General features: G+C 46.4%; 1 pseudogene across 1 annotated transcript; it reads left to right on the top strand.

The window, feature by feature from the left end:
- The first annotated feature begins 1,529 nt into the window (after positions 1-1,529).
- LOC149358816 (very long chain fatty acid elongase AAEL008004 pseudogene) lies at positions 1,530-7,630 on the top strand (annotated as a pseudogene). The gene is made up of 2 exons (XR_016288245.1): positions 1,530-1,793; positions 4,895-7,630. The product of XR_016288245.1 is annotated as a very long chain fatty acid elongase AAEL008004 pseudogene (transcript).
- The last annotated feature ends 9,400 nt before the right edge of the window (positions 7,631-17,030 follow it).

Below are 17,030 nucleotides of genomic sequence, written 5' to 3'. Positions count from 1 at the left end.
TGATAGGATAGGAAAAAATGCACTTCTGGACATATCTTCTGTTTTACATTTTTAAAAGAAGCCAATCTTCTTAACGAACTATGGAATTTTAAACAGGTTTTAAAGGTTTTTTTTTTTTAAAGCAAACATGTTCCACCCTGTGGCTGGCGCATGATAGCCTTGTCATTTATGTGCCATAAAAGCAACACCACATTGGTCTCTTCATCCATTCAGTTGTATTTCAACAGCTTCAACCGGTCCTCGTTCTTTTGAAAGGGGCTGGGAAACGGTTGCTACACCTAATGGTTTTAACTAGTTCCAACTATAGGCGCGGCCAAGCTCTTGCAGTTCTGGCATAAATATCATGCCACCAGCCTTCAAGTAAAAAAAATAAAAGCAATCAGGATTGACAGCGACACGAGCTAGGATATCAAGAAGTAAATAACGCAAGCTATATCCCATGACTTCATTTTTTTAGAATTATGAAATACACAGCAGAATAAAAAGTATTACTACCAAGAAAATACGGAATAATTTACAGGGAACATAATGTGCGCTTACCTGAAGCCGCCGACGAAAAAAGTTTGCGACAAGTGTCCGTTGTCTTGTTGGTAAGTCACAGGGAAGGAAAAGTATAGACGCCATGTAGGATCGCTCATTGTTCTGCAATCGCTCCTTACCCGTGAAAGTCGTTATTTTTATACCCGTGTTAAATGGCGCATACTCATGCAAGTGCGGTACCTCATAGTCATGCCCTTGCGCTATCTACTTCTTTCTATTTCTGTTAGTTTTGCGCGGCGATTACATTATGAATTCGAACCAACTTGCCTGGTTTCCCATCCTTGAGAGCCGTACACTGCTGTTCAAGACACGAATCAAACCATCTGGGTCCCGGTTTGAAGACTGGCGCCCACCAGCGCCAACATGATCTTGATGGGGGTGGCGGTCGCTTAATAAAAAAAAATGATACAAAGAAGAAGAGAGAATAAACGCATTATGCTCAACAATACCAGGCATCTAAATACCTGACCGCGGTGCCAAAGAACCTACGCCATGTTTCCGTACGGAAAATCTGCGGACCTATAGAGCTTTTCACACAGACGTGCAGGACCACCGACATCTTGAACCCTGGAGTGCTATAATAGCTCCGGATACTTGCTGGCAGAACCAGAGAGAGTGTAGATACGAAGCTCCCGTGCGGGGGTAGTGGAAGGGTCTGTAAGTCATTGTTTTAATGCTGTTTGTTGACATTACGCTTCTAACCCTCATTCTTGAGCGCTAAAAGTTGTTTTTGTTGTCCGTTTTCGTCCTACATCGTCACCCGACGTCAGCGGTAATGAGATGCAACGGGGCTTTACAGTGACTCACAACGATTACAGAGCCACGACTCCTCTATTGCAAAGAATTCGCGGGGCTGAATGCGTGATAGAAGTGTGTGTGCCCGCCATCGTGCACTTTTACGGCGTCGTTAAGAAGGGTCATCTGCGCGATGAAGCCGCGAAATTAAGGAAACAAAGGTTTGAAAAAGTCATCACTAGAGGTTGGCCTTGGCCACCACAAGTACGAGCAGTGGCGCTTTAGAAAGGCTGGTGGATGCCGGGTAAGTTGAATCGGCGAGGAACCTTGCCTAACAGTGGTTGCAAAACCCTTTCTTGTTGTTTCACCTGCCGAAATGATGTAGTGTCTTGGTTTTGCTTCGTGACAAACAGTAAACAGACATCCCCCATCCATGTGTCACTCCGGTTAGCTGCGGCGGACGGGTACCATCTCGTCGAGAGGGGCCGAAGCTTCGCGTTCTTCAGCCATTTCGGGAGGTGAGTACCAGCGTGTGCAGACCGACTTTGCTCGTTTCTCAGAGGTGCATGTGAAAAAACTTGTCATGCTAACACGGAGTCCTAGCGTCGTCATCTATGCATGCGTATTGGTTAGTGGCGGTCGCGGTAAGCGGCGACGGTGCACGATTTAGTAAAACTCTCCAATGGTAAACGCATTTATTTTTGCGTGCACAAGCAGGATTTGTCGTTACCAGGCGCCTCAATGGGAACGCATCCGAGTTCATTTTGTCAACCTTGAATTCTTTAAACTGAACGAAATCATCAGTAAAAATTGAAAATGTCAACCGTTAGCATGTTGGTTAGCGATTTTGTGACCAGTTATTGTGATTCGCCTAGTTATGTTGTTCGTAAGCGATATCCACCGCATTGACAACCACTCCGTAAACGCATATCTGAATATGCAACATTTTATTGGCGCCAAGTTAGCGCACACGGGATTAGGATGTGCGGCTTGGAATGGTAGTGGCACGATGAACTCATATGAGAACCATGTATGTGCCTTCAGTTTGCCAGAGAAATATTGGATCTCTAGTGTCATAAGAAAGAACTCGAAAGAAATATTGCAAGAAACCGTGATGTAGCCTTCGAAGAAAATGCGAGAAAATCGCGAACAAATTTAAAGAAGAATAACACTTTCAAGAACCCAACTGCTTTGTACAAATCTACTTTTTCTTTTTTTTTATCAAACAGTTGCCCAGCCGGTATACGGTTTTATCACGAACCTCAGAGTAGTGCGTTAGATCTGCCCGCATGCAATTAGTCGTGGTTTTGGAGCTTTGGCAAAGAATTGAAATATACTGATTGTCGAATTGCCTGAAATCTGCAGCATTCCACTCAGAGGCCTTTCCAAAAATTTTTACAAACAGAAACCAGGACTGCGTTATATAATAATTGGGACTTTAAAAACTGGTCACATTCATCTGTCGACGAAAATCAGCCCCATAAGACCATTTTTCCAGAGGTTACATATGTAAGCGTAATTATATATACGAATAACAAATTTCAGCCTCCCTGTAGCCTTGAAAAAGCTGCTCTTTTCGTATTGTAATAACCTCCTCTAAATGCAGCCCAGCGGGGTATTCATAGCTGACTCCTTAAAGACTCTGTTGCCATCCTACAAATAATTCGTTTTGTCTGTTCATAATCTATTGACTGTCTATAGAAAAAGTCTACTAAAAGTGTATGGCCATAAATCTATACATTGTCTTCAATTGCTTATAGTTTTTTATTGCCTACAAACTAGTCGATAGGACTGATCTGCAGAAATTCTATACAGCTCACAAACAACAGTCTATACACAATCTAAAGAAAATTTAGTAAGGAGTGGCGCAGAAAGTTTCTTAGAAACACCATTTTTTTGCTTTTTTCATTGCCTGTCTCATTCATCGTGAGCGATGTGTACAGATAACTGAATATGAGATTTAAATAATGCGCATTTGGCACTGTGAGCCTTAACAATCGATGCGAGACTCTTTCTGAACAAATATCTGTTTTGTAAACAGGAAGACGCTTAGCAGACGGAGCAACAGAACCGATGCGCGGCACGAGGCGAGAAGAAGACGATCGGCAGCTGAAGCAGCCTATACCCTATTAATACTCCTTTTCCTCTAAAACTCCTAATCATTCAAACAGTTCACCGCCTGTGTCTTGGCCACTCCCCCGTAGTGGGTATGTGCCATTCCACTTGAGGCCAACCAACCAACCAACCAACCAACCAACCAACCAACCAACCAACCAACCAACCAACCAACCAACCAACCAACCAACCAACCAACCAACCAACCAGCAGAACCGACGCGCGGCAAAAGCATCAACTGTTCCGGGACCGGTCCTGCCCTTGCCCGCTCTAACCGGCCTTAACAACCAGTCATCTCTTGCCAATAAAGGCCGCTACAGTTTATTAATGTGTTTATACCACAAAAATCAAAAAAGTTCCTTCGTGCGGAAATTTCGCGGCATATGTCTTAGCCGCCGCACACAACTAAGAATTGCCCACGACTATCAAACCAGTTGTATTTTATGATACGATGTGCTGGGTTTAAAGTTATGAACCTAAACATGGGTCACGAGAGGCGCCGTAATGAATGGCTGCGGATTAAAGTCTTCCTCGTGGCACTTTTGACTTACAGAATAAGTGACACCGCACAGCACAATTGTGATTTGCATTTCGTCTCCATTCAAGTGCGACTCCCGTGGCCGGTAATTGATTCTGCATTCTCGCGCTTAACTATAGAACGCTTTACCACTGAGCCTCCGCAGTAAAAATTTCAATCTAGCACAGACAGCGTTCTGCTGAGTCCGTTAATAGAATTCCCGTAATGAAATAATGACTACAATGTTTATTTGCCCGCATAATGCCAATTATCGTGCTCCATAATCTGCGTGTGTGAATTTCCGCACAAGAACACAAATACCATTGCCCGGTGTTTTGTAACCTGCCATGGAAGTTATTATTAAACAAAAAATGGTGGATTATCTGAAAATAGTTGTGATTTTTTTGCACCATGCAATCCTTATAGAGTGCCTATAAAATCTCAGCGTGGGAAACTGTACAATTCGGTAAACAAATATTTCTATTACAGTCGAACCTCGTGGTAACGAAACCGTTTATAATCAAATAATGGATACTGCGAATGGATGAGTACTCCCTTTAGAAGCTCGGTCAACACGGGCTATAACGAAGCCACGGATATAGCGAAGTAATCGCCGGGCTTTTTCAGCTTTTTTATAGTGAGGTTCAACTGTATCTGGCTCTCCAAATCACCTGTACCAAACCAAAATGAAAGCAAGATCGCTTTCTGCCTTGCCGACAGGAAAAAAAAATACCCATCGGAGCACTCTAGAGTACTACAAATACTGTGTGCGAAGGAAAAAACTATATATTTTTTACTTCTTTTTCTTTATCTATCAGTTCGAGACAGCCCCTGTCCCTGTCCAGGCGAGAGTGTGGCGCCTGCATGACGCGTCGCACTAATTAGATGCAATATTACGATGCGCAAGCTCAAGTTTTCCTGACTGTAACCAGTCAGCTTCACAGTGTTTTTCTACCATTCTATCCTATTTTCCTCTTCAATTTGCAGGAACAATAGCTCCTACCCCTGCCCGCTGACGCACACACGACTATGAAGCTCAGCATCAACCCTTTCACGCTGTCCGAGCAGATCCGCCAGATGGGCGATCCCCGAACCCGGGACTACCCGGTGGTGATGAACCCTCTGTTCGTGTTCACGCTCCTGGCTTTCTACCTCTACTTCGTCAAGGTCGCCGGCCCTCGCTGGATGAAGGACCGCGAGCCCTTCAAGATCCTCAACATAGTGCGCGTGTACAACTTGGTCATGGTACTCATGACGGCCAAGTTCCTTCTCATGACCCTCAGGTTGACCTATTTTCCCGGAGGCCAGTACAACCTCTGGTGTCAAGGCATCACGGGGATCATGACCGACGAGATGCGCGAGTCCTACCGCTTTGCATGGATCTACGTATTGTTTCGCTACGGCGACCTCCTGGACACAGTGTTCTTCGTGCTTCGCAAGAAGTTCACCCACATAACCCACCTGCATGTGTTTCACCACACGATCGTGGTATTCAACGTGTGGTTTTTCGCGCTTTTCGCGCCCGAAGGACAGACGGCGCTCAGCACTTGCCTAAACGCGTTCGTTCACGTCATCATGTACTCGTATTACTTCTTAGCGACGCTAGGTCCTGCCGTTCGCAAGTACCTTTGGTGGAAGAAGTATCTCACCACTCTGCAGATTGTGCAGTTTATCATAATCATGGCACACATGTCGATACCACTTTTCGTGGACTGTGGCTTCCCGAAGCACTTGGTAGCGTTGGGTATTCTCCAGACTTTCATCATTCTGTGTTTCTTTCTAAATTTCTACGCCAAAACGTACGTGGCCAAGTCCAGTCACGTGACTCCGAGCAGCCGCGAAGCTGCGAACAGCAGAGCGAAACAAACGGTTGTAGAGGGGAAAGGTGATTAAATGCGGGGTTGCGCATTCACGGATGAAAGTAACTACAGTTTACTAACGTTTGGCCGTTTCCTATACCTTTTGAGGAATGACGCGCTTGTTGCACACGTGAATAGTAATTAGCGCCAGTTAGCAGTGAAACGCGGAAATCAATATAACAGCAATATTGAGACGGTGTTCTTATTCCTATACCTCTGGGAAGGCATAATTGACTAACATAGCTGAATGATGGGCTACTGCTCTAAAGATGTACTGCGGTCAAGAAGAAGTTGGCCTGTAACGATATTTAACGACGTTCTAATCTCAAAGAGCCCACCTTCACTGAAAACTGAGCTTTTCTAAACTACAAAAGACCAAAAAAAAAAAGAAAATACGTGTGGCGCCATCACCGGCCGATTTCGCAAGTAAAATGCGTGCATCCACACTCATATCTTCGCGGATTCCGGAGGCTACGATGCAGTGCCATTAGCTTCAGAACGGTGGCAACCAGTTCTTTTCGGTAAGGACGTCAAAAGTTTGAATCGACTGGCGGGATCATTTTTAATCTAATCTTCTCGGGGATAAGTGCGTCGTTTCCAGGCGAACAAACATCCGAATATCCACAAACAGACAGAGAATCCATTTTTACGGCGAAAAATAAATGAGTGCAGTTGGCCTCAGTCTTCTTCTAATTACGTGCAGAATTATGACGTATACTAGGCGCCTTTTAACGCTCCACTGCACGCTGTGGCCTCTCGTAGCTGATGTGCTCGAGTTAGCGCTCCACACTGCGACAACACTCCACAGCAATACAACAGCACTCCGCACTCCGCACCTCGCATCCTCCGCACTGCGAAAAAAGCCAAAAGCCACGGTACCCAACATGTACCGAACGTGATCAAGGGAATACGGTTATTGTATTTTGATCACCCTTACATAGTCTATACGAAAAGGTGTCGGAGAAAGTGTTTGAAAATTGACATTTCAATGGCTAGCAGGCTGTAATTAGATACTCCGCTTATATCTCGTGTTCCAGGCAGGCTTTCAGCAAATACGGCCGACGAATCCATCCATTGACCACTGGAAAAAGCAATCCGATTCAGAATTCCTACTCCTGTGTATAGACACGGTGACCCGCAAATATGACATTTTTTAACTGTCCTTTACAAGTCGGGAGCGCGCGGCTCGTGCACAAGCATCCCTTCGCCTGTGCTGCTGCAGAAGGAGGTCTCATATCTCTAAGATTAGGTTCTCAGTGCGGCATCCGTGTATCTTGTTTTCCAGTTTTGTCCCCACCCCAGTTGATTCGCATTTACATTTATTTCTTTCTAGTATCCCAGCTTTCAGTCAGCGCTGTATTTCTATGGCTTTCTGTAACGTCTAAGTGCGGTTTTCAGACTTTGTTGAAAAAAAAAAAAACAGGAAATGTTTTCCGCATATTATATAATCTACAGCTGCCTGATTAAAACTCACGTGTACGAGCAGTTTCTATAGCTTTTCTCGAACGTCCATGTACATGGAGGTTGGCAACTATAAATAACGCCTTCCAACTTTTCATCTCTGTAAAAATAGAATCCGTGGCCCTTTCTGACTAATCTTGATGTTTGTCTGGCGGAAGAGAGCATATTTTTTACCCAGTAAATTGCATCTAAAGTTCTTCCCGTCATTCGTTTCAAACTTGTGACGTAAAGACCAAGATGGACTCCGTGATTACAGCTTGGAAGTGCATAGCGTTGTAGCCTGGCCTCAGTGCTCCGAATGGGAAAAGAACACTCTTGACAAATTCACTCCTACAAACAACCGGCAGTAGCGACATCTGTATTTTGTTTTTTAATGTCTTCTAGCTGATAAAAGACTTGTTTTCAGTCGAAATAGCGTCTTTGTCATTTAAAAGAACACGAAAATCCATCGATGCTGGTCTGCGCATTAAATATCCTTTTAGTTTCTAATAAAGCTGCAGCAAGGATCAATCTCTTTGTCATGAGCTTTTATGAGCCACTCCTGTAGCTATCCTATGGGGCGCTAAAAGCGCGACTGTGCTAACAAGATATAACCGGACTATCGCGCATTATATGGACGTTAAATGATGCAGAGCAGAGCCTCTTAGTCATTCAAATCACTGCAGGTTTTCATTGAACCAAACTAGCAAAACCAGAGTTTCCGTTGAACCGTAACAGGGTCACACACGGGGATCGATGGTGTCCCTTTTCGGTGAAGCGAGCAGCGCACAATAACAGGATGTTTATCTTGAGTTCCTGTTATTATGCTCTGTTAGATCTTGAAATAGACTTACATTCATAGGCGACAAAATTCTAACATATTAGAAAGAAAAAAAAACAGACGCCATCGTAGATGACAAGAGAGTAGAAGTCAGGTGCTACATGCAATAACTGAGATTGTGTACAGCATACTCACAGTACCATGTCATTTTCTTGCCGCGAGATAAAACATTTACATGCAAAAGGCATATTTTTTTATTTCTTCTGGATTCTGCTCAGCTTTTTACTCATATATCTCTAATACAGGTTAAGCTCGCTATACAAGCAGCAGTAACAGAAGGCACACGCAGCATTTAACATCAAGAAGCCAACCTTGATCTCTCTGCGGACGCTGCCACGTCTAAATGCATCTTAATACTTCCCATATACATCTACGAGAATCCTCCTGTAATGGCGACAATCACATGTTACCGTTACTCCTTATTTAGCCACTCGTATGCAATAGACATATAAAATGGTTACCCGGCAGCGCGTTTCCTCTTTGCCTTGTACGGCCGGTGACGAAGAAACAAAGCAGTCCATTATTCGTCCTAAATAAAGGCAGAAAATATGTTGGCTTTTTCTCTTCATAATTTCAATCAGTCCAAAAGAAATAAGGTGCGTGGAGGTGGTTGAACCGCATGAAGTCACTGAGGTTCAAAATAAAATTCTCGGTGAGGAGGCAGCTGGCGACGCATAACACAAGATATAATGCTGCACGGGCTCTTTCGAGCACCAGCGCTCGAATGGTCTCATTTTATCTCCAATGTCTCGAGAATGAGAAGATAGCAGTTTTGTTCAAATTCCACAGAAGATAGAAGCTTTGTCGTAAGGTCGCAAAAATGGCCAGTCGGGGTAGCTGAGCCTCGGGAAAGGAAAGACAACATAGGAAACGAAAAATACAGAGGCCAACGGAAAGTAAACAAGAACAACAAAGCAGCCTGGTAAATATAGTCACTTCCTAAAGTCCGTGCACGCGGTAGTGTTGACAAGGTCGCGTGGCGGACACCAGAACGCAGCGCCGAAATCAGCACTGCGCCTCAACGGCTCGTTCACAAGAAACCTGGCGGCCTCGTCAGCGCTACACCGAAAGTAGGCATAGCGCGCGTAGAAGAACTGCGCCTTCGACATCCGGTAGAGACTCCAGATGATCCTCACGTGATGCCAGTCCGTCGCCGTCGGTGAGCCGGAAGAAGCGACGGCGCTGCCCGAAGACGCTACATCGGCGGCGATCTGCACGGCCACAGTGGACTCCAAGAGCTCTTCGGCCTGCCAACTCCATTCCGTTAGGGACTGCAGCACACACTCCCTAGTGTGAAAAACAGGAAATAAGGTTGTCACGTCATTCCTTGTGACAGAAGATTGTTATTCGCCGTTACTTGCTTGCGCAGAAGCACAGCCGTGCCTATGAGTGTAAACAATGAATACTCGAATTTTACTCGAATGAATACTCGAACTGCAGAAATTAGGTTTTCCGAACAAAACTGGGTCACATCCAGAGCACTACAGTTTGTTGCGGAAAACAAACATTCGCTTTCCTCCAAGTTTGCGTTAAAGTGCACTCAGCACATTTCTAAAAAAAAAAAAAAAATTCTTGAAACGTGTAGTCACCTGTAGTACTCGATAGCATCAAGCGTCTCGGAGTTCCATTGCTCGTGCAGCATGACGCTGCTCCATATTAGGGCCGCCATGTCTCTCGCAATCACGGGCGCGTCGGCGAGCAGAGGATTGCTGGTGTTGGCTCCGAGCGTGCTGTACGCCGTCGCTGGCACGTATAAGCTCGTCTCGTTGATGCGCTGCATGCCCTGGTGCACTGCGCCCTCTTGCAGGGGCGTGAATATACCTCGACGCATCTTCTCCCGCTTGACGTCGAACTCGAAGCTCAGTGCCCGAAAGTAGTTTCGTACGAAGCCGCGAGGAGGCATGTCGGGCACAACCATGTACCCAAGGACGAGGTCGCTGGGAAGTACAAGGGACATGTTCCCAAGGAAAGCTTCCAAATGCTCCGTCTGGTTGCCGGCCTCCACGAGTCTCCGGAGTGGCGCGTAATTAGCCGCTGCCTGTCGGGTCGCCTCGAAGATGGCGCGCATTCGGCGGTTCTTGGCGGGACTCGTGAGGGCTGCGACGTAAGTGGCGTGCCAGAGTTCGTCGAATTTGTAGCCATGGGCGTCGCATATGTTCCACGTGCGCGGCGTCGGAGCGTCCAGCACCCTGTCCTTCTGGATCTGGATCATTGCGTCCATCGCGACAGTCGTCAGCATGAACACTAGCGACAGTGGTTGATTCGAGACGTTCCAGAGGATGCGAATTTCGTCGAGCAGGCCCTTCTTGGCGGCCGCGTATATGGGTATCGATAGGTCAAAGGTAGGGAAGAACTCTCTCAAAACGGCTTGCATCAACGACGCGTTCCTGTTTCCTAAGGCGTCGAGAAGTTCTTCTTTGGTCACCAAATCGGTCTTAGTGTTTTCGTCCGCGCCTGGCAACTGTCGCTTCCAGTCGAAAAAGTCGCCTCGAGTGTAATTTGTGCGCAGGCGAGCGTTCACGACCGAGAACACGACGGAGAAGCAGTCGCCCTCGCATAAATCCTCGTAGTTGCTGCTGCGAAGGTACTTTCGTTCAAGGATGGTGAACGAAAAGTAGGAAGTGATGATAAAGAAAAAGTTGAGCCGATATCGCTTTTGCGTGGACAGGGCGAAGCGAAGCAGTTCGGCTTGTCCCATGGTCTCGTTAGCGTTGATTTCGTCGAGAAAAACAGAGGCGATCTCCCTTTGGCGCCTGTCCCGCTGCCATATCTCGTTCAGACAAGACGTGTAGAAGCCGTGGAGTGCCGTGGCAGCTGGTGATCCAAAGCGGTCGACGCCTCTGATGATATTGCCCTTGATGTTACGCTGTAAGGCAAACAGAGAAATGTGAAGTATTGCATTAAGAGAGCTTGAATTATTGTACCCAGTTAGGCGGGCGTATCAGATTAAGAAGTTTGCGGGGATACGGTGGCTGCAACTGGCAAAGGACAGGGTTAATTGGACAGACACGGGAGTAGCCTTTTCCCGGCAGTGGTCGTGATCAGGCTGGTGATTATGATGACGATGATTATGATGATGATTAATTTTGGGTCAAGGAATCGCCCGCCCCTCCTAAAAATGAGCATTTTTTCCTTTATATTTTTCTTCCAAACAAGCAACAACGTCTCGAGGCACAAATGGGAGTAAAAAGCCGTATTATGCGGCTTGACAACGCTCCCATCCCCTACGCTTCTTCGGCAGGGCAAAGCAGGTTCGTGTTTCGCAACAATGATGCGAAACACGAACTTCATGTACATAGTTTACAAATTAAGGAGACATGCAACATAAATAGTACAACAGTCGTCAAATCAAAAGTTTAAAGAAAATAATATGATATTCCTTCAAAGAAACAGAATCAAGGAAATCCTGTAAATCCACCAAACACTTCTCAAGGATGTCACGAACACATGTAGTACATAAGCGCGAACTCTTAAGAAAATTTACAAAGCACATATTGAGGAACATATACCTGAGAGAAACAATACAAATAGTTTTTGTGTGTTTAAATGAAGACGACACAATTCATTCGTTTGAGAGTGCAAATTTATTTAGTGAACAAGGTGGAGTATACGATAATCCTTGGCAAGCATAGTTAGTTCGTGGACGAGAGACTGGCCAGTAATAATGGTGGTGTGTCGTATGATGTAATCTGTTTGCGTCTAATTCGGCAATGTCTGAAATTAAAGAGCAGTTAGGATATATGTGATATTTATGTAAGGTTAGGACACGGTGCTCAAGCATGTCTGCAAATTTCATGGTTTGATATTTCGAAAATGACTCATCGCGATCTTATATCGTTGTCAGTAATAGTTATGACACGTCTCCCTGCAATATTAGGTTTTATTTTTTACTGGTAATTGTTGTACCTCGCCAGGCTAAATGGCAATAGACACGTGTTGAAGAAAATAGAGCTTGTTAAATCAGAGCCATGCTTCCGGTCGGTAAGGTGCATTGGAATTTCCGAAGGATGACAAGCACCCGAGCAAACTTAGGTGCTATGATATCCATCAATGGTGATCCCAGAGTGTGCATAACCAGGATGAACAAAATTTTGGGGCGACATGAAAGGCAAGAAATACATGGTTGCAATACCCCCCTCCCTCCTCCCAACCGCTACCTGCCAAGAGTGACCTACATATTCGCCCGTGACACACATAAATCTTGGTGTTTTAGGGAACAGAAAGTGTCCAACTCCTAGAAGCCGCTTGGGAAAGGCGCAGTGCTACGTGTCCGACCTACTTCCGGAAGCGCTTCCCTCTCCTCTTCCGCCTTGGAAGGGGGAGCAATTAAGGCAGACGCTTCCATTTGCTCCGGAATCCTATTTTAAAAAATGGCTGTGGCTTAGCTTGGTTAAGCCCGGTAATTGCGAAAGCAATATCCGCAGCTACGCCATGGTTCAGCTGGTAGTGTAGCTGGTGGTGGTACTTGTGGTGATGCATCGGTCATACAATCCAATCCAATCCAATGCAATCTAATCTAATCTAATCTTATCTAATCCAATCCATTCCAATGCAATCCAATCCGCACCGCGCACGGCGGGCGCAGGAGTTAGGCAGCAGCCACCAGGCGGGGCCTCGCCTCACGACGGCACAAGTTGGAGCCCTGCTCTTGCAGCTTTGACGTCACACCGCTAGGCGCACCACGAGCGGTGGGCGCAGGAGTTAAGCAGCAGCCACCAAGCGCGGCCTCGCCTCGCGACGGAACAAGTTGGAGCCCTGCTCTTGCAGCTGTGACGTCACACCGCTAGGCGCGCCGCTCAAGGTCAATGGTAGCTACCGCGGCCTCGCCACGCGAGGAGCTGAAAGTGAAAGTAGTATTGCTTCGCAATAAAACTAGGCAGAGGGGGCACCGATGCCATACGAGAAAAAACAAATGCATGTCGGTGCGGGGCTCACCAGTATGTCCAGGCTAACGCCTTCCTGGATAAAGCCGTCCTTGATGGCGTTGTAGCAGACGTAAGCGAAGAAGTCGCTGCAGGGCGGAACGTTTCGGTTGATGACGGCGAACAGCTGGGCGGCTTCGTCGGGACAGCAGAAGGGCGCGTCGGTGGTATTCACCCTGCGCACCCGGCCTTGCTGGGTGACGAGCAGCCAGAGTGTCACGCAGGTGGCCACCACCAAGGACAGCGAACAGGCGGCGCTAGCGACGGCCCCGGCCACCTTGTTTCGCCCGAGCCGCAGGGTTGGCGGTCCAGTAGCTGGCGAGCGGGCGAAAACGGAAGATCCTGCGCCAGCGTTCGGACTACGCGGTTCCATCTCCTTCTTCTTCTTCGTATTCTCCCTCAGTACAAATATCATCCGTCACCTCCTCCTTCTTCTTCTTCTCCCTGAATAAAAATGGCATCCGTCATCTCCTTCTTCTTCTTCTTCTCCCTCAGTAAAATTGGCATCTGTGATCTACTCCTTCTTCTCCCTCAGTAAAAACTGCGTCCGTCATCTCCTTCTTCTCCCTCAGTAAAAACAGCATCCGTCATATCCTCTTCTTCTTCTTCTCCCTGAGTAAAAATGGCATCCGTCACCTCCTTCTTCTTCTCCCTCAGTAAAAATGGCATCCGTGATCTTCTTCTTCTTCTTCTTCTTCTTCTTCTTCTTCTTCTTCTTCTTCTTCTTCTTCTTCTTCTTCTTCTTCTTCTTCTTCTTCTTCTTCTTCTTCTTCTTCTTCTTCTTCCTCAGTAAAAATGGCATCCGTCATCTCCTTCTTCTTCTCCCTCAGTAAAAATGGCATCCGTCACCTCCTTCTTCTTCTCCCTCAGTAAAAATGGCATCCGTCACCTCCTTCTTCTTCTTCCTCAGTAAAAATGGCATCCGTCACCTCCTTCTTCTTCTCCCTCAGTAAAAATGGCATCCGTCATCTCCTTCTTCTTCTTCTTCTTCCTCAGTAAAAATGGCATCCGTCACCTCCTTCTTCTCCCTCGGTGAGTGAGTGAGTGAAGAAACTTTATTTCCGCCAGAAGAAGACCCGTAAATGGCATCCGTCACCTCCTTCGTCTTCTCCCTCAGTAAAAACGACATCCGTCATCATCTTCTTCTTCTTCTTCTTCTTCCTCAGTAAAAATGGCATCCATCACCTCCTTCTTCTTCTCCCTCAGTAAAAATGGCATCCGTCATCTACTTCTTCTTCTTCTTCTTCCTCAGTAAAAATGGCATCCGTCACCTCCTTCTTCTTCTACCTCAGTAAAAATGACATCCGTCATCTCCTTCTTCTTCTTCTTCTTTCCCCTGAGTAAAAATGGCATCTGTCCTCTCCTTCTTCTTCTTCGTCTTCTGCTTCACCTTTGCAGCCAACGCGTCACAACTGAAATGTCACAGTAGGGAAGCCCTACCAAGGCAGATTATTACCGTACTTGCCCGAAAAAAATATTTCGGAGTAGAGCGGGGCATCAAACTGGGAACTGTTTGGCATGGCACCCGCAACAGTTTCCAGCTTATAGGTCACTAACCACCCTCTGGTTGAAAACATTTTTTACCTCTCTGATTGCGAGGCACCATCCCCGGAACGCTTGGCGGCAAACAGTTCTTGAAAATACTCGTTAATAGTGGAGCTACAGACATCACAATCAATCTACTTCACCATGCTCCTCTCCTTCTGTTCGGTCTCTGAGAAGTACAACTAGGCAGGGGTGGGATATTTTTCAGGTCCCCTGACAAGGATTGTGTCGCCGACCTCTTGAAGTGTACGTCCTTCGCCAACCACCCTGTTAGCGCATACATACCGCCTCATCTGGCGGGTTCCAAGGGGTTAGTCCGAGGTGTCGACTCTCGATTGAGCCCTTTGAGGACGCTTGAGAGCCTCTCCTCGACAGGCGTCATTGCTGTCGATCGTTGCAGCAGAATGGTAGACGGTGTCAAAATACCTACAGAGTCCGTCATAGCCACATTTGCCGGAATAGTGTGCCTTTCGGAGATCAAAGTGTGGCCACTGGTCTTTCGAGTGGATGCATTTAACTATAGACGCCTTCAATGTGAGAACTGTTGGAGATTTGGCCACAGCGGCAAAGCCTGCAAATCGGGCTTAGGTTGATGCGCATGCGGCGAAAGTAATGTTAAATAGGACTCTCCCGGACAACAAGAAAAATGTTTTCTGTGTGGTGGTGCCTACTCTGCTAACTCGCCAGACTGTCCTGCATCAGCTCAAGAAGTTCAGGTTCTAGAGCTAATAGATAGATGCCTATGCACGCGACGAGAACCCTTTGCCACAATCAGAGAGAGAACCTCTGGTTATTCTAGTGCGGCTGCCAAATGTCCACCCGTAATGAATGCCTCTTGGTCAAACGCAATCACAGCGGCAGTTGAAAAAGCAATGACAAAGGCAATGGAACGCATTATGGAAACCGTATCCACGTGCATATCCCAGATCATAGCTACCCAGATGACCAATCTGCTGCAGATACCCACCGCTAAGCCCTTGTCCTCTGTGGTTTCGCAAGCTCCTCCACCACATGTGGTCATCAATAGCGCTCCACAAGGCCAAAGTCAATCTGGGCAACAAACGACTGCTGAAGTATCTCTCCCTGACAGCGTTATAGACGCGCGCTCTGTTGAAAGTGTTTACATAGAACTTGATGTCCGCGCCCAAAAACGAAGTGGGTCTCCTTCGAGTATAGCAGGTCCATCTCCTCGCCAGTCCAAGTCAAAGAAAAATCACGCTAGTCAAAATCCCAAGCTCTCCCGCCAAGATAGGGGCATTAAGTGTACTCCAGTGGAATTGCCGATCTATATTCTCAGGTTCAACAGATTTAACTTCTCTATGCAATCAACTTCTACCGTATTTAATTGCGTTACTGGAAACCTGGCTTACTACAGATTTTAATTATCATCTCAAACATTACCGTTCGTTCCGGCTTGACCGGTCTTCACGAGAGGGAAGGTTCTTAGTGCTAATTTCTTCAAAGTTCTGTCACAGGGCCTCCATTTCTTTTAAGTATGCGGACAACCAATGTGAAATCCTTGCGGTGGATCTCAAAATCCCAAATCAACAGCCCTTTACTGTAGCTAATGCATATTTCCCTTCAGGTGCGCATGATACCCGGCCCCTTGACTTGGTCATGTCTAGTAGCCGATCTCAGGTTTTATTAGTTGGGGATTTCAATTCGCACCACGTGACGACGTGTTCGCACCACGTGACGTGGTGGTTTAAAACAGATTGCTTCGGCTCTAGACTATTTGATTGGGTTGGCGACAACAACATTGTCTGCAGCAATTCAGGAATCCCTACATTTGTACGTGTACGTGATCAATGTCACTCTGCCTTAGACTTAACTTTTTCCTCCCCAGGAATCTCTGTTACGTCTTGGGCGCCTGTTGACTGTGCCTGTTGACTGTGATCATCTGCCGATTAGTTTCAAGCTTGCGTGTAAATTAACTCTTTCCGAACGACAACAGCGCTTCTTCATAAACTATAGTTGCTCTCAAAATTAATTCAGACCGAAGCACCGAGACAAGTTCCGAATGCAGAGCTATACATCTATGCTCAGTGTTGGAACGTGCAAGGCAAAAGTCTGAATTCATTGTCACTGGAACCACGGGTGCCATCGCCAATAATTGGTGGAATGCTGAGTGCACGCGTGCCTATAGACGACGGAAAGCAGCCTGGAAGAGACTTCTCAAAATCAATGCCCAAATGATTGGTTGGATTATAAATATGTCGCAGCAGCATTTAATCGCACTGTCTTCCGTGCGAAAGAGGAGTATATTACAAGTCATTATGATTTTCTTTCTCAATCACGAAATAAACGGGCTTTGTTTAATTTCATCAGGAGCAGAAAAGTGCTTCCTCCGGCTGTCAACATTGAATCCCTCGGTCAGTCCCCTGCTGACATCGCCAAGGCCTTAGAGGGAATTGCGTGTAGCCTAGAACGTCGATTTACATGTGCACTTCGTTCTCCGGCTGCAGTCACATGCATCTCAAGTGGTTTCATTGAGGTCACTATAGCTGAGCTTTCGC

This window comes from Amblyomma mixtum, chromosome 2 (genome assembly GCF_055824585.1).
Source record: "Amblyomma mixtum isolate Tamu chromosome 2, ASM5582458v1, whole genome shotgun sequence".
In the NCBI taxonomy this organism is placed as follows: Eukaryota; Metazoa; Arthropoda; class Arachnida; order Ixodida; family Ixodidae; genus Amblyomma; species Amblyomma mixtum.
The sequence above is the reverse complement of the archived record's forward strand: the minus strand, read 5'-3'. Positions and strand labels throughout refer to the sequence as shown.